Here is a 25,662-nt window from a genome sequence, read left to right as displayed (position 1 = left end):
CAGAATGCTACCCATTCTGGCGTTTAACGCCCAGAATTCTACCTTTATTAAGTTTAACGCCCAAAATGCCTCTTTTTCCTCTGTGATTCCTCTGCTTTATTTTCTGAACCTTCATTTTTTTGAATTATTTACTGAAATGTATAGACAAACATGAATAGCAAAATAAGATGACTCATATAATTGTTATAAACATCTAATTTATGCTGATGGCTGGGTTGCCTCCCATCAAGCACTTCTTTACTATCTTTAGCTGGACTTTACTGAGCTTTAATCTAGCCTCAGCTTTGAGCATTCTTGCTCAACATTGCCTTCAAGATAATGTTTGACTCTCTGCCCATTAACAATGAACTTTTTGTTAGAGACAATATCTTGAAGCTCTACATATCCATATGGTGACACACTTGTAATCACATATGGTTCCTTCCACCGGGATTTCAGTTTCCCAGGGAATAATCTGAGCCTAGAGTTGAATAGTAGAACCTTCTGTCCTGGCTCAAAGACTCTAGATGACAACTTTCTGTCATGCCACCTTTTTGCTTTCTCCTTGTAAATTTTGGCATTTTCGAAAGCATTGAGTCTGAACTCCTCTAGCTCATTCAACTGGAGTAATCTCTTCTCTCCAGCTACCTTAGCATCAAGGTTTAGGAACCTTGTTGCCCAGTAGGCGTTGTGTTCCAGTTTCACTGGCAGATGACAGGCTTTGCCATACATAATCTGGTATGGAGAGGTCCCTATAGGAGTCTTGAATGCAATTCTGTATGCCCACAGAGCATCATCCAGATTTCTTGGCCAATCCCTTCTACAAGTGTTTATAGTCCATTCTTTGATTCTTTTTAGTTCTCTATTTGAGACTTTAGCTTGCCCATTTGTCTGTGGGTGATATGGGGTTGCTACTTTGTGGTTAATCTCATATCGGACCGGAACAGAGTCAAGCTGTTTATTGCAGAAATGAGTGCCCCCATCACTGATTAGTACTCCACGGACACCAAGTTTGCTGAAGATGTGCTTCTGGAGGAATTTCAGCACTGTCTTAGTATCGTTAGTGGGTGTTGCAATTGCTTCTACCCATTTAGATACATAGTCTACTGCCACTAGAATGTAAGTCTTTAAATATGATGGTGGGAAAGGTCCCATGAAGTCAATGCCCCATACATCAAACAACTCAATCTCTAAGATCCCTTGCTGAGGAATGGCATAACCGTGAGGCAGATTACCAGCTCTCTGGCAACTGTCACAGTTACATACAAACTCTCGGGAGTGTCTATAGAGAGTAGGCCAGTAGAAGCCACATTAGAGAACCCTTGTCGGTGTTCGCTCAGCTCCAAAATGTCTTCCATACTGTGATCCATGGCAATGCCATAAGATTTTCTATGCCTCTTCTCTAGGCGCACATCTACGGATTATTCCGTCTGCACATCTCTTAAAGAGATATGGTTCATCCCATAAGTAGTACTTTGCATCAGAAATCAATTTTTTTGTTTGCATCTAACTGTACTCCTTGGGTATGAATCTCACAGCTTTATAGTTTGCAATGTCTACAAACCATGGTACTTCCTAAATGGCAAAGAGCTACTCATCCGGAAAGGTTTCTGAGATCTCAGTAGGAGGGAAGGACGCTCCTGCTACTGGTTCTATCCAGGACAGGTGATCAGCAACTTGGTTCTCTGTCCCTTTTCTGTCTCTTATTTCTATATCAAACTCTTGCAGAAGCAGCACCCACCTTATGAGTATGGGTTTTGAATCCTGCTTTGTGAGGAGATATTTAAGAGCAGTATGGTCAGTATACACAATCACTTTTGATCCTACTAAATAAGATCTGAACTTGTCAATGGCATAAACCACTGCAAGCAACTCCTTCTCTGTGGTTGTGTAATTCTTCTGTGTGTCATTTAAAACACGACTAACATAATAAATGACATGCAGAAGTTTGTCGTGCCTCTGTCCTAATACTGCACCAATGGCATGGTCACTGGCATCACACATTAGTTCAAATGGTATTATCCAGTCTGGTGCAGAGATGATTAGTGCTGTGACCAGCTTAGCTTTCAGAGTCTCAAAGGCCTGCAAACACTCTATGTCAAAGACAAATGGTGTATCAGCAACTAGCAGATTGCTCAGAGGTTTGGCAATTTTCAAAAAATTCTTTATAAACCTCCTATAGAATCCTGCATGCCCCAGAAAGCTTCTAATTGCCTTAACATTGGCAGGTGGTGGTATTTTTTCAGTTACCTCCGCTTTAACTTAATCCACCTCTATCCCCTTGTTCAAAATTTTGTGCCCAAGGACGATTCCTTCAGTCACCATAAAGTGACATTTTTCTAAATTTAAAACTAGGTTAGTCTCTTGGCATCTTTTTAGAACAAGTGCTAGATGGTCAAGACAGGAGCTGAATGAGTCTCCAAATACTGAGAAGTCATCCATGAAGACTTCCAGAAATTTCTCTAGCATATTAGAGAAGATAGAGAGCATGCACCTCTGAAGGGTTGCAGGCGCATTTCACAGACCAAATGGCATCCTTCTGTAGGCAAATACTCCAGATGGACATGTGAATGCGGTTTTCTCTTGGTCTTGAGGATCCACTGGAATTTGGTTGTAACCTGAGTAGCCATCCAAAAAGTAGTAGTATTCATGACCTGCTAGTCTCTTTAGCATTTGGTCTACGAATGGTAAAGGAAAATGATCCTTTTTGGTGGCTATGTTGAGCCTTCTATAGTCAATACAAATACGCCACCCTATAACTGTTATTATAGGAACCAGTTCATTCTTTTCATTATGAACCACTGTCATGCCTCCCTTTTTGGGGACAACTTGGACATGGCTCACCCAGAGGCTATCAGAAATAGGATAAATAATCCAAACCTCTAGTAATTTAGTGACCCCTTTCTGTACCACCTCCTTCATGGCTGGATTCAGCCACCTATGTGGTTGAACCACTGGCTGGGCATCAACCTCCAATAGGATCTTGTGCATGCATCTGGCTGGACTAATGCCCTTAAGATCACTTATAGACCACCCAAGAGCTGTCTTGTGTGTCCTTAACACCTGAATTAGTGCTTTCTCTTCCTGTGGTTCTAAGGTAGAGCTTATGATCACTGGAAAAGTGTCATCTACTCCCAAAAATGCATATTCCAAGGATGGTAGTAGTGGTTTGAGCTCGGGTTTAGGAGGCTTCTCCTATTCATGAGGAGTTATCAGAGGTTCTTCTGTTTTCTCTGATTCCTCCAAATCAGGCTGAACATCTTTAAAGATGTCCTCCAGCTCTAATTCGAGACTCTCAGTCATATTGACCTCCTCCACCAGGGAGTCAATAATATCAATGCTCATGCAGTCTCTTGATGTGTTTGGATGCTGCATAGCTTTGACAGCATTCAACATAAACTCATCTTCATTGACTCTCAGGGTGACTTTCCTTTTTGGACGTCAACGAGAGTTCGTCCAGTTTCTAGGAAAGGTCTTCCTAGAATGAGAGTTGCACTCTTGTGCTCCTCCATTTCCAGCACTACAAAGTCAGTGAGAAAGGCGAATGGCCCAACCTTGACAATCATGTCCTCAATTACGCCCGATGGCATTTTAATAGAGCCATCAGCAAGTTGGAGACATATCTAAGTTGGTTTGACTTCTTCAATAAAACCAAGCTTTTTGATAGTGGATGCAGGTATCAGGTTGATACTCGCCCCGAGATCACATAGAGCTGTCTTGGTACAAGCACCCTCTAATGTGCATGGTATCATAAGGCTTCCGGGATTCTTAAGCTTCTCTGGTAAGCTTTTTAAAATGGCTGCACTGCATTCTTCGGTGTAAGGTACTAAGCTTTTTTGACTTGCAGGTGCCTGATCCCTCATTGGCATTTGAACGCCAAAATTGGGTGCTGAACGGGCGTTTAATGCCAGATTGCCACCCTTTTCTGGCATTTGAACGCCAGAACTAGCATCTTTATTGGCGTTTAACGCCATGTATCTACCCTTTTATGGCATTTGAAAGCCAGAGTTGGCAGCTAAATGGGCATTTAACGCCAATTTTTAAGCCTTTTCTGGCATTTGAATGCCAGAATCATTCCTCTCTGGGCTCTTACGGTCCTCAGAGGGATTTTGGGTAGTGAATTGGTCATCTTCTATCAGATGTTCTTTTCTTGGCTTCCTGCTGCTTTGATTTGAGACGTTCAATGTCTTTCCACTCCTTAAATGAACAGCTTGGTATTCTTCTGTTATCTGCTTGGATAATTGCTGTTTTGTCTGATTTAATTATTTTTCCATATTCTGGTTAGCATCTTTAGTTTCTCGTAGCATCTCCTTAAATTCTGCTAGCTGTTTTGTTATAGAAAAGAGTTGTTGATTAAGTTCATCGACTTGTTCTTAAGTATAGATGCTAAGTTCTAGCAACTGTATCTATGAGCTCTTAAGCATCTTCAATTGTTTTTCTCATGTGTATAGATCCACCAGCTGAGTGGTCTAGAGATATCTGGGCCTTTTCTGTAAGCCCATAGTAGAAGATGTCTAACTACACCCATTCTGAAAATATTTCAGAGGGGCATTTCCTTAGCATCTCTCTGTACCTCTCCTAAGCATCATAAAGGGATTCATTATTCTCTTGTTTAAAGCCTTGGATGTCTAGCCTTAACTGTGTCATCCTTTTCGGAGGGAAATATTGATTCAGGAATTTTTCTGATAAATGTTTCCATGTTTTTATGCTTACTGTAGGTTGGTTATTTAACCACCTTTTGGCTTGATCTTTTACAGCAAACAAAAACAGTAATATTCTATAGACATCCTGATCTACTTCCTTATTACATACCGTGTCAGCAATCTGTAAGAACTGTGCTAGAAACTCAGTGGGTTCTTCCTGTGGAAGACCGAAATACTGGCAATTTTGCTGCACCATGATAATCAGCTGGGGATTTACCTCAAAATTACTGGTTCTGATGGGGGGGGGGTGATGAGCGGATAATTTATACGCTTTTTGGCATTATTTTTAGTATGTTTTTAGTATGTTTTAGTTAGTTTTTAGTATATTTTTATTAGTTTTTAGTTAAAATTCACTTTTCTGGACTTTACTTTGAGTTTGTCTATTTTTCTATGATTTCAGGTATTTTCTGGCTAAAATTGAGGGACCTGAGCAAAAATCTTATTCAGAGGCTGAAAAGGACTGCAGATGCTGTTGGATTCTGACCTCCCTGCACTCGAAGTGAATTTTCTGGAGCTAGAGAAGCCCGATTGGTGTGCTCTCAATGGCGTTGGAAAGTAGACATCCTGGGCTTTCCAGCAATGTATAATAGTCCATACTTTACTTTGCCTAAGATTTGATGGCCCAAACCGGCATTCCAAATCAACTCAAGAATGCCCGGCGTTAAACGCCGGAACTGGCACAAGAATGGGAGTTAAACGCCCAAACTGGCACAAAAGCTGGCGTTTAACTCCAAGAAAAGTCTTTACACATGAAAGCTTCAATGCTCAGCCCAAGCACACACCAAGCGGGCCCGGAAGTGGATTTTTATGTCATTTACTCATTTCTGTAAACCCTAGGCTACTAGTTCTCTACAAATAGGACCTTTTGCTATTGTATTTTCATCTTTGGATCTTTGATCATCTTTAGATCTTTGAATCTTTTGATCACGTTTTGGGGGCTGGCCATTCGGCCATGCCTAGACCTTGTTCTTATGTATTTTCAACGGTGGAGTTTCTACACACCATAGATTAAGGTGTCGAGCTCTGCTGTACCTCGAGTATTAATGCAATTACTATTGTTCTTCTATTCAATTCAGCTTATTCTTGTTCTAAGATATCACTTGTTCTTCAACTTGATGAATGTGATGATCCGTGACACTCATCATCATTCTTCCCTATGAACGTGTGCCTGACAACCACCTTCGTTCTACCTTAGATTGAGTGAATATCTCTTGAATTATTTAATCCGGATCTTTGTGGTATAAGCTAGAATTGATGGCGGCATTCAAGAGAATCCGGAAGGTCTAAACCTTGTCTGTGGTATTCTGAGTAGGATTCAATGATTGAATGACTGTGACGAGCTTCAAACTCCTGAAGGCTGGGTGTTAGTGACAGACGCAAATGAATCACTGGATTCTATTCCAACCTGATTGAGAACCGACAGATGATTAGCCGTGCCGTGACAGGGTGCGTTGAACATTTTCAGTGAGTGGACGGTACTGTAGCCACTGACAATGGTGATGCCCAACATACAGCTTGCCATGGAAAGGAGTAAGAAGGATTGGATGAAGACAGTAGGAAAGCAGAGAGACGGAAGGGACAAAGCATCTCCATACGCTTATCTGAAATTCTCACCAATGAATTACATAAGTATCTCTATCTTTAATTTATGCTTTATTCATATATCATTCATAACCATTTGAATTCACCTGACTGAGATTTACAAGGTGACCATAGCTTGCTTCATACCAACAATCTCCGTGGGATCGACCCTTACTCGCGTAAGGTTTATTACTTGGACAACCCAGTGCACTTGCTGGTTAGTTGTGCGAAGTTGTGATAAAGAGTTGAGATTGCAATTGAGCGTACCATGTTGATGGCGCCATTGATGATCAGAATTTCGTGCACCAAGTTTTTGGTGCCGTTGCCGGGGATTGTTTGAGTTTGGACAACTGACGGTTCTTCTTGTTGCTTAGATTAGGTATTTTTCTTCAGAGTTCTTAAAAATGAATTCTAGTGTTTCAAGGTGATGTTATTATCATCACCAAAGCTGATTGATTCTCATCAATATCTCTTGAATGCAATGTCCTGCTGAAGCTTGGCTAGCCATGTCTAATTTCTTTAGACTGAAGCTTTAGACTAACATTGCATGATTCCTGGAATTCTCATTAAGAATTTTGATATCTTTATTTTCTTTTCCACTTATTTTTCGAAAAATCCAAAAAAATTTCAAAATCATAAAAACAAAAAATATTGTATGTTTCTTGTTGAGTCTAGTGTTTCATGTTAAGTTTGGTGTCAATTGCATGTTTCTGTTCTTCTTGCATTCATTCATGTGTCTTAAGTGATCTTCAAGATGTTCTTGATGATTTCCTTGCTCTGATCTTTAAATTCTCTTGTCTTGAGTATTTTTGTTGTTTCTCATATGCATTCTCATTTTGTTAGTGTCAGTAGTATACAAACTTCTAAGTTTGGTGTCTTGCATGCATTGTTTATTTGATTTTAGTTGCATTTTGATTATTCCTCATTATTAAAAATCCAAAAACATTTTAATTTGTGTCTTTTCAAGTCAATAATACAGAGAATTGAAGATTCAGAACATACAGCAGAGGAATTATACAGAAAAGGCTGGACATTCAAAACGCCCAGTGAAGAAGGAAAACTGGCGTTTAAACGCCAGCCAGGGTGCCTGGTTGGGCGTTTAACGCCCAAAAGGGTAGTGATTTGGGCGTTAAACGCCAGAATGTATACCATTCTGGGCGTTTAATGCCAGGATGGCACAAGAGGGAAGATTCTGTTTTTAACTCAAATTTTTTTTTCAAGTTTTCAAAATTTTTCAAAATCAAATCTTTTTCAAATCATATATTTTCAATCATATATTTTCAAAATCAATTTCTTTCCTTTTTCAAAAATACTTGCTAACAATTAATGATTTGATTCAACATTTCAAATATGTTGCCTTTTCTGTTGAGAAAGGTTTAATGTCTGAATCATATCTTTTCTTGTTAGTCAAGTCGTTGATTTTTAAAATCAAATCTTTTTAAACTGTTTTTCAAGTCATATCTTCTCAATCATATCTTTTTAAAACTATATCTTTTCAATCATATATTCTAATCACATCTTTTTCAAAATAGTTTTCAATCATATCTTTTTGATTTCTAATTTTAAAATCTTTTTCAGAAATCACTTGATTTCTTTTCCACTCTTAGTTTTCAAAAATCAATTAGTATTTTACAAAATGTTTTTAAAATCTTTTTTACTTAATTTTCGAAAATTTCTTCCCTTCTTCTAACATCCTTCTATTTATGGACTAACACTCCTCCTTAATGCACAATTTGAACTCCATCTTTCTTGATAAGTTTGAATTCTTCTACCTCTTCCTTCTATTTTTCTATTCCTCTGACACCTCAAGGAATCTCTATACTGTGACATAGAGGATTCCATATTTTCTTGTTCTCTTCTCTTTTATATGAGTAGGAGCAAAGACAAAAGCATTCTTGTTGAGCCTGACCCTGAACCTGAAAGGACCTTGAAGCGAAAGCTAAGAGAAGCTAAAGCACAACTCTCTGTAGAGGACCTAACAGAAATCTTCATAGAAGAAGAACCCATGGCAGCTGACAAACCCCATTTTGAGGGTTTATCTTGTGCTGATTTCAGGGGCTTTATCAATGATTCCACACACTTTCTATATGAAAATACAAGATTTTGCATTCCTTTCCTAGTTTTGCCCCATAAATGAAAACATGCTTATTTTGCACTAAAATAGATACATTTCTAATCTTCTCTTGATGCCATTCGATGCTGTGACTTGTGTGTTAAGTGGTTCCAGAATATAGGGCAGGGATGGACCAGAAGAGAGAAGGAGGAAGGGAGCAAAGGAAGGGAGCAAGAGAATTAAGCCTTGGAAATCTCGGCATGGGTGCGTGCGCGCACTTGACGCGTCCGCGTGGATAGACCAACTAGAAGCCGAAGCCAAGAGTCAAGCTACGAGTCAGCTTGCGTAGCGGCTAAGCCATGACCTCCTTGGGCACGCACGCGTACGCCACGCCTCCGCGTACATTACAAGATGCATCTACGGCGCGCGCGCGTACCTTGCGCGTGCGCGCCGATGTTCGAATGTGAATTTTTAAGAAGTCACGTGACTTAGGCGTGGAGTTAGTTGAGAATCCCATCTTTGGGGAATGCCTTGGCGGGAAAAGCTTAAGAAGACCAAAGGAGCAAGGGTTAAGGATTTTTTATTTTTAGTTCATTTTGTAGATATTAGATATTTTTGGGAGGTTAGTTAGTCACACTTTGGGAGAAGGAGAGAGAGATTCCAAGCTTCCACTAGGGTTCATCTTCATCCAATTTCTGAATTTTCAATCACTTTTGGTGAGATCCATTACAATTCTCACTTCACTTTGTTCATGTCATAGATCTTCTTCTCCAATTTCAAGTAGTAATTGTAATTGCTCAATTCTCATAGATTTAGAATTCAACTTTGTAATTTTAGATTTCATCAATACCTTGAGAATTTGATTTTCATTGTTGATCTTTGATCTTTGTTGTTAGTTCCTTGTGTTGCAATACTTTTAATTCCACTTTTCTTATCATTTCACTATGACTTTCTTTCTTGCTCATCACATGTTTGATAAAATGTCAACATTAGTTTTGGAGTAGAAATATCTCACTTGGCATAGGGTTGGGCCATTAGAAGAAGTTGAATAGTTGTGTCAATTGTTGATTTGAAATTAGGAATTGCTAATTGACTTGGAGTGCACTAAAGCTAGATTCTCATGAGGTGAAGCTAGGACTTGTGACTCAAGTTGATTATCTTCATTTGACTTTCCTCTATACCTAGGGGATAACTAAATGAGGCAAGGCCTAATTGTCGTCATCATTGAGTAAACTATAAGGATAGAAATTCTAATGCCAACCCTAAGCCAAGTCCTTTAATGATTGATTGTTTGTTTCCTATTACCTTGCTAAAACCTTCAAAGAATTTCAACAAAGCTTTCTAATCAATAAGATGCACACTTTGGCAATTCCAAGGGAGGACGACTCGGGAGACTTGTACTCTCGGATATAGATTGTAGGATTGTTTGGTACGAAATTTAAGTGTCGATTAGACTATACTCACGATCATATTCATCTTTGGATTCTAATTCGGCATGCAAAATTTCGTTTATCAAAATGGCGCCGTTGCCGGGGAACTTGCTTAGTGTGCCATGTTATTGTTTGGAATAAGTGTACATAGTTGCATTTCATTGTAAATTGTTCAAGTGACTAACCCCTCATCGTTACCATGAATTTCATTTCCCCTTCATTGCATGACGCGTTCACAACCGAATCCGAGCTTAGTACCATTTGATCCGGAAATAGAACGAACTTTGTTTCATATTAGACAAGCTCGGAGGCGGCTAAAGTTTGGAAAAGGTGAAGAGGTTTTCACCACCTCAACCACCTTACTAAAAGTGAACATTGAACCGTCACTCAAAGAAGGCATTAGTCATACTCCCATCAATCTCACTAACAATTCTTCTTTTGTTTTAGGTACTAATACCATGGATGCTCCGAGGAGAGTTACCATCAAGGAAGCGGGTGCACCGGATTATGTCCTTCAACCCCTTCATGTAACTCACCCCAACTTGAATGCAAACTTTGAATTGAAGACCGCTTTGATCAACCTCCTACCCAAGTTTCACGGGCTTCCCGCACAAGACCCTATTCGACATCTCAAGGACATCCATCGCATATGCTCAACTACTAGACGGGAAGGGTCCGATGAAGTTGCTATATGGTTGTTTGCTTTCCCTTTCTCTCTTGAAGACAAGGCTAAAGAATGGTTCTACACTCTCTCTAGTGAAGTCACCTCCGATTGGAACCTACTTAGAAGAGGATTCTTGGATAAATTCTTGCCCCCGGAGAAGATGGATAGGCTAAGGAAGGAAATGTCTTGAATTGTGCAAGGTGAGACGGAACCACTCTACGAGTATTGGGAACGGTTTCGCAAACTACTAGACGCATGCCCTAATCACATGATCGACACTCAAGTATTGCTTGGATACATATGTCAAGGGATGCGAGAGCAAGATAGAACCCTCTTGGACACTTCTAGCAATGGTTCTTTGTCCAAATATGAAACCACGGAGGAGGCATGGCAACTTATCATTGACTTAGCCGAATCCAATCAACATATAAGGCGAAGAGTCAACCGTCCAAGGACCGTGAATGAGGTATCAACTAGTAGTGAAACCACCGCTCTAACTCAATCCTTGAATGAGATGACATCCATCTTGAGGCAACCCCAATTGAACCAACAACAACCACAACAACCTCAACCATACCAACAACACCCTCCACCACCTCAACAACACAACCAACAATTGGTCCCTCAAAGAGTATGTGGCATTTGTTCTTGCTACTCTCACTACACGGATGAGTGCCCAAGCCTTCAAGAAGATAACACCTTGGCGGCTACCCATAATTTCTATGACCGCCCCAATCAAGGGCACCACCAAGGCGGTAATCCTAACCAAGGGCACCCTTATCAAAGAGGAGGCTACAACCAAGGGAGTGGATACTGTTCATACCCTGACCGAGCTCCCAAACTCGGCAAAGTTCATAGAAGGTCCGACCTCATCCCCAGGCCCATGCCTGAGGTCGGACCTCGGACAATAAAGCTAAAGAAGCCCAAAAGGAACGAAGCCCAAGACCTAAAGGCCGAAAAGGCCTAGGAAAGGCGGTTCCACAAAGATAAAGATAAAACTCCCAGAAGGATAAGATAAGATAAGAATATCTTATCCAGGGAAGATCACGGCCAACTACTATAAATACACTGGAGCACCCAGGTATAACACACACTCTAATTCTACTCAATATCTGCTTGGACCCATGCTAACTTAAGCATCGGAGTGTCATTGCAGGTACCACCACCAACCACTCGGCATACCAAGCTCGGGTCATCAATCCCCCCATCTCGGGCCTCCCTAAGACGACCGAGCTGCGCGTTTCAGGTAACCCTCGGAACATTGGCGCCGTTGCCGGGGACCTGGAAGTCATCCCTTTACCATGGCGGACGACCCTCCCAACAATAACCACGCTACATCAGAACAAGAGGAGGAAGTTGACACCGGAGAACGACCGGACAGCCCTCTATCACCCCGCACTCCAGGAGGAAACAAACAGAATCGCCCAAAGACATCACTCCCAAACCAAGATCCCCAAAATCCCGAAAGCTCGGAAATTCTAGAAGCAGTTCGGACACAGCAAAATCGGCTGAAACAACTCGAAGAGGGCGTAAAAAAGCAGAAAGAAACTGAACAAGATCTGAGGAGGGAAGCTCGCAAGCGCAGAGAATTAGAAGAAAAACTACAGAAAATAGAGGCCAACCTGAAGGACCGGACGGAACGCGGCACCACCCCCGAAGGCAATCATGATCCCTTCACACGAGAGATCATGAAGGAGAAGGTACCGCGAAACTTCAAACTGCCCGATATGGACCTCTACGACGGCACCACCGATCCAAGTCACCACCTCAGCAACTTCAGAAGCAGAATGTACCTAGTCGGCGCCTCCGACGCGATTCGGTGCAAAGCCTTCCCCACCACCCTCACCAAGTCGGCCATGAAGTGGTTCGACAACCTGCCACTAGGATCAATCTCCAGCTTCGAGGACCTAACCAAAAAATTCCTAACAAGGTTCTCTATTCAAAAGGACAAGACAAAACACGCCCCCAGTCTACTCGGGATCAAGCAAGGTAACCAAGAAACTCTCCGAGAATACATGGAGCGATTCAACAAAGCCTGCCTGGACATACAACACTTGCCCACTGAAGCAGCCATCATGGGACTGGCAAACGGCCTAAAAGAGGGACCGTTTAGCCAATCCCTATCCAAACGATACCCGACCTCTCTATACGAGGTGCAGGAGCGGGCAGAAAAATACATCAACATGGAGGAAACCTCCCAGCTGAGAGACTCTTCTAGAAAAGAATCAACCTACCCGCTCCGAGATCGAGATCGGGAACAGAAGAAGAAAGAAGAACCCAACTCGGACAAGCCGCGGAAGTACCACAGCTACACCCTCCTCCGAGTCTCCCTAGTAGACGTCTACAGAGAAGTATGCCACACCGAAAAGATCCCACCACCCCGACCTCTAAAACACAAGAGAGCGGGGAGAGATCGGTCCGAGTACTGTGAATACCACAAACTTTATGGCCATTCTACTAACGACTGCCACGACCTAAAAAATGTTATAGAAAAACTAGCCAGAGAAGGAAAACTCGACAGATACATAGCAGAGAAAGGAGAAGAGACCAAGAAGAGAAGGAGGGGAGATAACGAAGATCGGGCAGAACGAACCCCACGAACCCCTGAAAGACACGTACACATGATAAACGGAGGTTTTGCAGGCGGAGGAACATCCAGATCCTCGCGAAAATGGCACCTCAAAGAAGTCTACCACATCCGAGAAGACAGTCCCCTACCCGAGCTACCTATTATCTCATTTACCCGAGAAGATGCTCAAGGGATAATACCCGGGCACGACGATCCAATGGTAATCACCATTATTCTAGCAAACGCCAACTTACATCGAACCCTGATTGACCAGGGAAGCTCAGCAGATATCCTGTTCAAAGCGGCTTTCGACAAACTCAGACTTGAAGAAAAAGAGCTAAAAGTCTATCCCACCGACCTATTTGGGCTAGGGGACACCCCAATCCATCCCTTAGGATACGTCTCGCTACACACTACCTTTGGAAAAGGCGAGCAATCTAAAACATTAAGCATCGACTACATTATAGTCGACGTCACTTCAGCATACAATGCCCTCATTGGGCGACCAACCTTAAACAGACTGGCAGCTATAGTCTCGACCCCACACCTCTGTATGAAGTTCCCCACCACAAAAGGAATCGCTACCCTAAAGGGCGACCAAAAACTAGCACGACGATGCTACAACGAAAGCCTAAGCCTAAAAGGGAAAGAGATCAACACGATAGAACTCGGACGAGTCCAAGCCCGAGAAGATCTTCGACCACAACCAGAGGGAGAAACCGAAAAAGTCCAGATTGGGAGCACACCTGAAAAAACGACAAACATAGGGGCAAACCTCGAAGCGGGCTTAAAAAAGGAACTCATAACCCTCTTAAGGGAGAATTCCGACCTCTTCGCCTGGAGAGCCTCCGACATGCCAGGCATAAGCCCCGACCTGATGTGCCATAAGCTATCAGTGTACCCAGGATCCCGACCTGTCCAACAAAGACGCAGAAAGCTCGGGCCCGAACGCATGCAAGCAATAGAGGAACAAGTACAAGCACTACTAGATGCAGGGTTCATTAGGGAAGTAAAATACCCCCTATGGCTCGCAAACGTGGTCCTGGTAAAAAAGCCCAATGGAAAATGGAGAATGTGCGTCGACTACACGGATCTCAACAAAGCCTGCCCCAAAGATCCATATCCACTACCAAACATCGACGCCTTAGTAGATGCAGCCTCAGGCTATAGATATCTCTCCTTCATGGACGCATACTCAGGATACAACCAAATCCCGATGTACGGACCTGACCAAGAAAAGACCTCGTTCACAACCCCAAGGGCAAACTACTGCTACGTAGTAATGCCCTTCGGGCTGAAGAACGCAGGGGCAACCTACCAGAGGCTAATGAACAAAGTGTTCTCAGAGCACATCGGACTACAACTGGAGGTGTACGTCGACGACATGCTGGTAAAGACACAGGAAGACAGAAACTTGCTGACCGACCTCGCCAGTGTCTTCGGCACCCTCAGAAAACACAACATGAGACTTAACCCGACGAAGTGCACCTTCGCCGCAGAAGCCGGAAAGTTCTTAGGCTTCATGCTGACTCAAAGGGGCATCGAAGCAAACCCGGACAAATGCCAAGCAATACTCAATATGAAGAGCCCGACATGTGTCAAAGAAGTATAACAACTGAATGGAAGACTGGCCGCCCTATCAAGATTCTTGGCAGGATCAGCGATAAAATCACTACCTCTCTACTCACTCCTAAAGAAAGGGAAACCCTTCTCGTGGACCCCGGAGTGCGAAAAAGCCTTTCAAGAATTCAAGGAATTCCTCGGGCGGCCACCAATCCTAACCCGACCTTTAAAAGGGGAAGAGCTCGTACTATACCTCTCGGTCGGACATCGGGCAGTCGCTTCAGCGCTAATACGAGAAAATGATCAAGGACAACACCCCATATACTTCGTAAGCAAGGCACTACAAGGGGCCGAATTAAACTATCAAAAGATAGAAAGATTCGCCTACGCCCTAGTGCTCACAGCCCGGAGGCTCCGTCCCTACTTTCAAGCCCACACCATCAAAGTCCGGACAGACCAACCCATGAGACACATCCTGCAAAAAACAGACCTGGCAGGACGAATACTACAATGGGCGGTGGAACTGTCCGAGTTCGACCTCCACTATGAAGCCCGGACTGCCATAAAATCTCAATATCTAGCCGACTTCATCGCAGAATACACTGAGACCCCTGGAACCCCACTCTCATGGAACCTATATGTCGACGGGTCCTCAAACAAAACGGGAAGCGGAGCCGGGGTCATACTCGAAAGCGACCAAGGAACGCGGATAGAACTATCCCTAAAATTCGAGTTCCAGGCTTCAAACAACCAAGCTGAATACGAGGCCCTACTAGCTGGTCTGAAGCTAGCCAAAGAGGTCGGAGCCCAGAGAATCGCGATCTTCAGCGACTCCCAGGTCATCACATCACAAGTAAATGGAAGTTACCAGGCCAAAGACCCAACTATGAAAAAATACCTGGACCAAACACAGGCACAATTACGCCACTTCCCAGAAATACAAATCCAGCACATACCTCGGGAACAAAATGCCCGGGCAGACGCCCTCTCAAAGCTTGCTAGCACCAAGCCCGGAGGCAACAACAGAAGTCTTCTCCAGGAAACCTTACAATCTCCCTCCGTGCCAAGAGAGGAAGAAATACTAAATATATCCAACCAACAGCAAGGATGGATGACCCCCATACTCAACTACCTGAGGTCAGGAACTCTCCCCGCCGAAAGAAAAGAAGCTAAAAGGCTTACAAAGGACGCCCAGAATTATACACTAATTCACGACATATTATACAGAAGAGGATTCTCAAATCCCCTCCTTAGGTGCGTTCCGACCTCAGAAACAAAAGGCGTCCTCGAAGAAGTCCACGAAGGCATGTGCGGGAACCATCTCGGAGCTCGGGCACTATCCAAAAAAGTAGTCAGGGCCGGGTTCTACTGGCCGACCTTGCAAAGAGACGCAACAGAGTTTGTGAAAATATGCCCCCCCCTGCCAAAAACACGCCAATTTTCACAAGGCACCACCCGAAGACCTTATCAGCATCACTGCGCCATGGCCCTTCGCAAAATGGGGACTCGATTTACTCGGCCCGTTCCCACAAGGACCGGGGCAAGTCAAATACCTCATAATAGGGGTCGACTACTTCACAAAGTGGATCGAAGCTGAACCCTTAGCCACCATTACGGCTCAGAAAAGCCGCAAATTCCTATACAAAAACATTGTCACAAGGTTCGGAGTCCCCTACTCCATCACAACAGACAATGGAACACAATTCACGGACACAAGTTTTCAGAAATTGGTGGCCGAACTAAAAATCAAACAGCAATTCACATCAGTGGAGCACCCACAAACCAATGGGCAAGCAGAGGCTGCAAATAAAGTCATCTTGGCCGGGTTAAAACGAAGACTCCAAGAGACCAAAGGGGCGTGGGCCGAGGAGCTCCCCCAGGTACTATGGGCATATCGGACAACCCCACACTCTACAACGGGAGAATCACCGTTCCGACTAGCTTATGGGATGGAGGCAATGATTCCCATCGAAATAGATGAAGGGTCACCCAGAATCATCTTCTACAATGAAAAAGATAACCCGCAGGCACAAAGGGAAGAACTCGACCTCCTCCCCGAGGTCCGAGAAAGAGCCCGGATTCGAGAAGAAGCCTTAAAACGGCGAACGGCCCTCAGATACAATCAGAAAGTTATAAAGCGAAGCTTCTCCATCCACGACCTAATTCTAATCCGAAATGACATCGGAACACAAAAGTCGGGAGAAGGAAAGCTAGCCGCAAATTGGAAAGGGCCCTACAAGGTAACAGAAGTCTTAGGAACAGGCTATTACAAAGTATCCGACCTAGAAGGCAACGAGCTGCCCAGGGCCTGGCACGCCTGTAATCTAAGACGGTACTACAGCTAGAAAAATTTAACCCGAGGTGTACTCTTTTTCCCTACAAGGGTTTTTTAATGAGACACCCGGTTAAAATAAAACACCCGACCTAGTCAAGGGTAAACACTTTGTAAATATTCTTTCTTTTTAATACTAATCGAATTTTTCTATCTTCTTTTCTCCTTCCTCATGACGAAACAAATCCTAGAAAGTACCCCACCAAGGCGCATTAATTTATGCTCGACAAAACGCAAAAAATCATTTGTCAAGAGACCATACAAGGTCGGCAAAGATAAAAGCGACGAGGTTCAAATTAATGTGAGAAGTTATAAAGTAACTCTGAAAAGGCTCAAAAAAAAAAAAGCCAAATAAAAGAGATTACAAAAATAACTTAAAGGGCCGACCAACGAAAAGGTCGGACCTAACAAAAGGAGGTACTCAAAGGCCCGAGGTCCGAAGAAAAGCCCGGATCCAAGGAAGAAGCCTCAAAACAAAAGTTTCAAAACGCTAAGCTAAAAAGTTGTTATCCAAAAAGCAACTAAAAAGCATAAAAGCGGAAACAAAAGCCAAAACGCGAACAAGGCTAAAACAAAGGTTTCAAAACGCTAGCTAAAAAGTTGTTATCCAAAAAGCAACTAAAAAGCATAAAAGCGGAAACAAAAGCCAAAAACGCGAACAAGGCTAAAACAAAGGTTGCAAAACGCTAGCTAAAAAGTTGCTATCCAAAAAACAACTACAAAGCATAAAAAGCGGAACAAAAAGTCAAAAGCGCAAAAACACCGCATAATAAGCTAAAAAAGTTACTACAAGTAGCTAAATAGCAAAAAGGTGTCCAAAGCGTTCACGAAAAACATCCAAAAAGCAAAAAGAACCCACAGGCCGGGTAAAAGGCCAAAAACAAAAGATCACAGAGGATCAAGGACCTTTCCGGTCTCCACATCAACAGAAGGCTGCGGAGGAAAAATGGAAACTGGGACTGCATCAACGACACCGTCATCCCGGTTTAAAACCTCCACGCCAGAACCATCCCCGGCCAAAGTTGAAGTCGGATCCGCAACCGGAACCTTGAGGTCGGACGCCGGAGCCTTGGGGTCGGACACCGGAACCTCATCCTCGGCAGGGGCAGGAACAATCTTTCCCTCCACAACAATGTTATCCGTACTGAATAAGCTCAGATCCAGGTCGGGAGCAAGAACCCGGATCTGATCCCTCAAATCCACAAACATAGCATCCATACCCTTGGCCACATTATCTTCCAGCTCGTAAAAATCATCCCGAGCCGATTGCAACTTCTCCTTCGTCTCCACAAGCTCGGCATACAGCTTGGTATAGTTCTCCGTCGCCACCTTCGCCATCTCCTCAGATGTCTTCGCCGCCGCCACAGCCGCGGTAGCCCTAGTTTTCTCTTCCTCCAAAGAGATCTCCAGCTCAGTAATCCTGGCAGCCTTCAGTTGACTAATCTTATCAAGATCAGACTGAGCCTTCTCAAGTCGGGAGCTGGTCGCACCAATGGGGGATTTCTTGAACTCCTGGGCAATAGCGGCATGAAGACTGGCCATCCGGACACAGCTCCGCGCCATATACTGAAAATGATGCTCCATAGACACATCATCAGTAGAAATAAAAGTCTGAGGAAGAATATGCTGTTCAATCCAACCAAGGGCATCAAAATCCTTGTCATTAAAACCCGCAAGCTCCTGAGAGGTCTTCTGTTTCTTGGGGGGAGGACCCGAGGTCGAAGGCGGGGAAAGGTGACCGGGCCCAGAGGTCGGAGGATCTTGAGTTATAGCTCGGAACTGAGGAGTCGGAATGGTCTTCGACCGAGTCTGAACACCCACAGTAGCCTTCTGCGGAGAAGATCGGGCAGAAGCCTCAGCCTCGATATTCTGAGCAGCCGCAGACTTCTTCGACCGACGAAGAAACTTCATGGAATCCGCCTGAGAAGACATCTCTGCAGAAACAAAAAGAAAGGGATTATCACAAACAGGAATTCCACCAAAACAGGCAAAATACTAAAAGGATGAAGCTCGGAGAGGTCGGGAACTACCTAACTCGGAACGGAGAAGGCTTGGATCTCCCAACATTTTCTTCGTGTCCAAGTGAGGTGCCCGACCCCATAAACTGCTCAACACACCCACAAAAGCCTGCTCCGCCTCATCTAGACTCTCAAAGGTATACTTAACCGACACTACATTCTCTTGCCAACAAAGAGGAAAAGAAGGCTCCCCACTCTCATCTAGAAAGAAAGGTCGGACGTCCCCAGCAGCCCGGACCTTGAAATAATAGTTCTTAAAATCATGAAAGGACTCATCGTACAAAGTACAAAACTTCTTTCCCTGGTTAGCCCTAAAAGAGACCCAAGACACCTTCCCTCCACCCGACCCCGGTTTCGTCAACACAAACAGATAGGAAAAAAGAGAAACAGAGGGGGAGACGCCCAAAAACTGACACAAAAGTTGGAACAGCTTTAAAAACGCCCAAGAATTGGGATGGAGTTGCGTAGGGGCAAGATTACAAGACCACAGCACCTCGGATTCCAGGTCAGTAAAGGGAAGTCGGACACCCAGCTTAGAGAAAAAACAATCGTAAGCATAAAAGAAAAGCTTCTCGGAACTTTCTAAAGGCGGGAAGCACACTCTCTCCTCGGACTCCGGGGCTACTAGCTCATAATCCCGCTCAGACTCTCTATTCTCACAAATACTACACTCCCTACGGAACCTAGCTAAATACTCAGAATCTACAACAGAAGGGACTCTTAGAGGACCAGGATCTACCCAGCCAAGACCACTTGGAATCTTGGTCGACATTGCTTGAAAAACCTTTCGAGACATAAAATTCTTGCCTACAAAGAAGAATACAACAGCAAGCAACAATCACATAAAAGCAGACAGCGAAAACCCATTCAGCAAAAACAAGAAACAAAGATCTTTATAGAAGAAAATGCAGCAACAAAATACCAGAGAAAAGAGCCCCCCCCATATACAAGCAAACAGAGCAATGGCGGCGCCTCTTTTCGGGGCAACCCAGGCATAGAGAAAAAGAAACAGACAAAGAGCCACACAAAAGAACAGAAGCATATGAGTACAAAAGAAAAGAGACGAACAAACCTAGAAAGAAAGAAAACGGCGAGCTCCGACAGCAAGGGGAACGAAACGGCGGCGCAGAGGAAACCCCGGAAAAACGCACAGAAAGATTTGAGGAAGAAGAACAAAGTGAAAGAAGGAGCGGTGCTCGAAGAAGAAGATGGCGAAAACTTAGAAAAAACAGAAAGGAACAGAATAAACGAAGAAAAGGAGGAAAGGGGCAAATAAATAATGCCTTCACAAAGCCCGAACGGAAATCGAGGAGAAACGGTAAAATGCAATAAATGCAGAAACGGCCATTTTTGAATTTTGAAAAGAACTACTATGCCCGAGCTCGACCTCTCAAGGACGAACTCGGGCAGGGGCACTGTTCATACCCTGACCGAGCTCCCCAAACTCGGCAAAGTTCATAGAAGGTCCGACCTCATCCCCAGGCCCATGCCTGAGGTCGGACCTCAGACAATAAAGCTAAAGAAGCCCAAAAGGAACGAAGCCCAAGACCTAAAGGCCGAAAAGGCCTAGGAAAGGCGGTTCCACAAAGATAAAGATAAAACTCCCAGAAGGATAAGATAAGATAAGAATATCTTATCCAGGGAAGATCACGGCCAACTACTATAAATACACTGGAGCACCCAGGTATAACACACACTCTAATTCTACTCAATATCTGCTTGGACCCATGCTAACTTAAGCATCGGAGTGTCATTGCAGGTACCACCACCAACCACTCGGCATACCAAGCTCGGGTCATCAATCCCCCCATCTCGGGCCTCCCTAAGACGACCGAGCTGCGCGTTTCAGGTAACCCTCGGAACAGATACCATAATCAAAATTGGAGAGACAATCATCAACAAGGGAATAGGGATAAAAACAACAATGGAGGAGGTCAAAGATGGGGCAACAACTCACAAAACTTCTCACAAAACCGACCATACAACTCACAAAATCAACCATACAACCAACAAAACCCACAAAGAAACTACCAAACATACCAACCTCCACATCAAAGACCACCACCCAACCAACCACAAACTCACATATGCAACCACTCCCTCTAACCAAGACGAAACACTCCGGACCATTATCCAAGGCCAAAAGGAACTACAAAACACACTTGCTTCCGGTCTCACCGGCCTCACCTCTACACTACAAGCTCTTCTTGCACGCATGGATACACCGTCAACTTCCACTCCTCAACCCCCAATCCAAAGTGTCATTCCCTCTCAACCCCAACCAAATCCAAAGGGGGGCATCAATGCCTTCACCCTTAGATCCGGAACACAACTAAAAGAGAAGGAAACAAAGGACTCAAATCCTATCACAACTACCCAAGAGGAAGAGGGAATAGATATAGAAGAGATAGCGGAAGAGGAGACACCACAAGTCATAGTTGAGGATGAAGCCCAACCAACAAGGGAGACTACCAAGGCCAAAAGAACCTTGGAAGAAGAAATTGCCCAACCACTTCCGTTTCCAACACTTGCAAAGAAAGCTAGAAAGCGCATAGAACTCGACCCAAAAATGGTAGAAATGTTCAAGAAAGTTGAGGTAACCATCCCCCTCTTTGATGCTATACATCAAGTTCCTAGATGTGCAAAATTCCTCAAAGATCTATGCATAAACAAGGATAGAATTCTTGAATTGGAAACCATCCCATTGGGGAGTTCTATTTCCGCTTTAATGGGAACATTGCCCGAGAAGTGTGATGATCCGGGCCCTTGTATGGTCACTTGCACCGTTAATGGAGTTCAATTTATAGATTGTATGTGTGACCTCAGAGCATGTGTTAGCATCATGCCGCTCTCCGTCTACCGGGTATTGAAGTTGCCGCCATTAAAAAGGTCGACGGCAAGATTTGTCCTAGCGGATAAAAGCATAATAACCGTAGCGGGTGTTGCGGAAGACGTCTTGGTGAATATCAAAGGGTTGGTATTTCCGATTGACTTCTATGTCCTTGAAATGCCATCAAGCGAGACCGAGAGAGCATCATCTATCCTACTTGGAAGACCATTTTTGAGAACTTTTAGATTTAAGCTTGATGCCTACTCGGGGAACTACTCATTTGAAATAGATGGGAGAATTGTAAGCTTTAGCCTAGAAGAAGCAATGAAGCATCCACCGGAGAATCACTCTCTATTTCGATGTGACCCAATTGATAACATGGTTGCCGAAGTGCACTTTGCAAAGCTAGATGAGAAGTACATGGTTGAAGAAGCAAATGGAAGTTCAAGCGAACTAAACACCACACATCATACAAACCATCCGGAAACTCAAACTTCAAAGAATGACAAAAAGATGGAATTGAAGCCACTACCACCTCACTTAAGGTATTCATACCTTGATGAAGCCCAAAATCTCCCCGTGATAATTGCACAAGAGTTAACTCCTCAACAAGAAGAAAAATTTCTAGATGTATTGAGGAAGAACAAGAGGGCAATTGGGTGGAGTTTGGCGGATCTAGTGGGAATAAGCCTCCAAGTATGCGAGCATCGCATATTTCTTGAAGAAGGAGCAAGACCGGTCTGACAACCTCAAAGGAGACTTAATCCAACCATTCTTGAGGTAGTAAAGAAAGAAGTCATTAAGCTACTTGAAGCGGACATCATCTATCCTATCTCGGATAGCGAGTGGGTAAGCCCGGTCTAAGTAGTGCCAAAGAAGTCCGGGGTGACAACAATCAAAAACAAAAGTGGTGAACTTATAGCAACAAGAGTGCAAAATTCTTGGAGAGTATGCATAGACAACCGAAGATTCAATGCGGCCACAAGAAAAGATCACTTTCCACTACCATTCATAGATCAAATGCTTGATCGATTAGCCGGTAAATCATATTATTGTTTTCTTGATGGTTACTCCGGTTACTTCCAAATTCACATTGCTCTAGAGGACCAAGAAAAAACAACATTTACTTGCCCCTTTGGAACGTATGCTTACAAGCGTATGCCGTTTGGCTTATGCAATGCACTGGCAACGTTTCAAAGATGCATGATGAGCTTATTTGCGGACTTTCTAGAGCAATCCATGGAAGTTTTCATGGACGACTTTAGTGTGTACGGTGATTCATTTGAGCATTGCTTAGGTAACCTTGAAAAAGTCTTAGAGAGATGCACCAAAACAAACCTTGTCTTAAATTTTGAAAAATGTCATTTCATGGTCAAACAAGGCATTGTTTTGGGACACATAGTATCAAAAGAAGGCATCTCCGTAGATCCGGCAAAAATAAATGTCATATCTAGTTTACCTTACCCCTCCTCCGAGAGGGAAGTCCGCTCCTTTCTTGGACATGCAGGATTCTACCGGAGATTCATCAAAGACTTTAGCAAGGTGGCCTTACCTCTTTCTCGATTACTACAAAAGGACACGGAATTTGAGCTAAGCAAGGAATGTATGGAAGCATATGACAAACTTAAAGTAGCATTGACACAAGCTCCTATTGTGCGAGGACCAAATTGGACTCAACCATTTGAAATCATGTGTGATGCTTCAAATTACGCGATAGGAGCCGCGTTGGCACTACTGCCGAAAAGGAACTCCTAGCTATTGTTTTTGCTTTGGATAAGTTCCGGGCCTATCTTCTTGGTTCCAAGGTTGTAGTGTACTCGGATCACGCGGCACTAAAGTACTTGTTGGCCAAAAAGGAATCAAAACCGAGATTAATTCGTTGGGTGCTTTTGTTACAAGAATTTGACTTAGAGATCAAAGATAGGAGTGGTTCCCAAAACCTAGTGGCGGACCATTTAAGTCGCCTCGAACACACAAAAGGCGACACCACTCCTATCAATGACTCTTTCCCTTTTGATACCTTACACGCAATCTCGGACTTGGTTCCTTGGTATGCCCCAATAGCAAACTATTTGGTTTCACGCACTTTCCCTCCCAATCTCAACAAACACAAAAAGGATAAGCTGAAAAGCGAATCCAAATACTATATTTGGGATGATCCCTATTTGTGGAGGTGTGGAGCGGACCAAATAGTGCGACGGTGCATACCGCAAACCGAATTCCAAGCAATCTTGGACGCTTGCCATGCTTCCGAAGGAGGTGGTCACTACGGGCCCCAAAGAACGGCAAGAAAGGTCCTTGATTGCGGATTTTGGTGGCCAACTCTTCTCAAAGATGCTTCTCTCTATTGCAAATCCTGTCCCCAATGCATTAGGTTTGGAGATATTTCCAAGAAGGACGAAATTCCCCAACAAAATATGCTTTTTTGTGAAATCTTTGACGTATGGGGAATCGACTTCATGGGACCATTTCCAAATTCCAATGGCTTTCTCTACATCTTGTTAGCTGTCGATTATGTGTCAAAATGGGTGGAGGCAATCCCCACCCGAACGGATGACGCTAATGTTGTTTATTCTTTTGTGAGGAACAATATCATTTGTCGCTTTAGCGCCCCAAGAGCAATCATAAGTGACCAAGGTTCCCACTTTTGCAACAAAAAAATGGACGGCCTCATGAGAAAATATGGCATCATCCACAAAGTCGCCACGGCTTACCACCCTCAGACAAACGGCCAAGCCGAAGTTTCTAACCGGGAAATCAAGCATGTGTTAGAAAGGATTGTGAAGCCGAATAGGAAAGATTGGAGCACTAAACTCTCCGATGCATTGTGGGCCTATCGAACGGCTTACAAAACACCTATTGGCATGAGCCCCTTTCGGCTTGTATATGGTAAAGCATGTCACTTACCGGTAGAGATTGAACACAAAGCTTATTGGGCCGTAAAGGAATGCAATATGAGCTTGGGTGGGGCCGGAGTAGAGAGAAAGCTTCAATTGGCGGAATTTGAATGTTTGAGATTAGAAGCTTATGACAACTCTAGACTTTTCAAGGAAAAGTTGAAAGCCATCCATGACAAGAACATTAGGAGAAGAGAATTCCGACCCGGCGAACTAGTCCTTCTCTACAATTCAAGGTTGAGATTACTACCCGGAAAGCTTAGACCAAGGTGGGATGGACCCTACCAAGAGGAGAAAGTAGAACCTTATGGGGTCTACCACTTGCGCCACCCATCAAGCCCGGACATTTTCAAGGTAAACGGGCACCGTCTCAAATTGTATCATGGTGAGCAAAGAAAGAACTCCAAGGAATTTGAAGTGTTCCTCTTGAGGGATGCAACTCTTGAACAAGAACTTTGAGCTACTGAAAGTCCAACTTAAGGACGTTAAACAAAAGTGCTAGGTGGGAGACACCCCACCATGGTAAGATCTTCCTTTGTACATAGCCACTTGACTTCATGTTTGTTAGCTAGATTTCAATTTCAATTCTCCTTCATTTGTTGAGTTCATTGATAGTTTATCAAGTAAAATGCCCTGCTATAGTGTTTAAGTGGCTGTATGGGGGGGGGGGTTGAAATGTTATAGATGGTGCAAAAACATGCAAATTTGGAAAAGGCACCATTCTGCGCGTGCGCGCACTTGGCGCGTACGCGCCCTTGAGGCATTCCACAATCATCCACGCGGACGCGCACAGTGCGCGGACGCGTGGATGGCGAAAAACACCCCTCCATACATTTACCCGAGAGTTGCGCCCACACCATGCCAGGACTATGCCTGAAGCACAGGAAACTCGCGCGTGCGCGTACATGACGCGTACGCGCACTTGAGAGAAATCTGCAGAGGGACGCGCTAGCGCACCGTGCGCGTTCGCGTCGATCACCTTGTTGCACTCCTGGTACATATTTCAAAGAGTTAAGCTATTCTTCGGCCCGTATTAAGCCACC

This window comes from Arachis stenosperma, chromosome 5, assembly GCF_014773155.1.
Source record: "Arachis stenosperma cultivar V10309 chromosome 5, arast.V10309.gnm1.PFL2, whole genome shotgun sequence".
NCBI classification, from domain to species: Eukaryota; Viridiplantae; Streptophyta; class Magnoliopsida; order Fabales; family Fabaceae; genus Arachis; species Arachis stenosperma.
The sequence above is the reverse complement of the archived record's forward strand: the minus strand, read 5'-3'. Positions refer to the sequence as shown.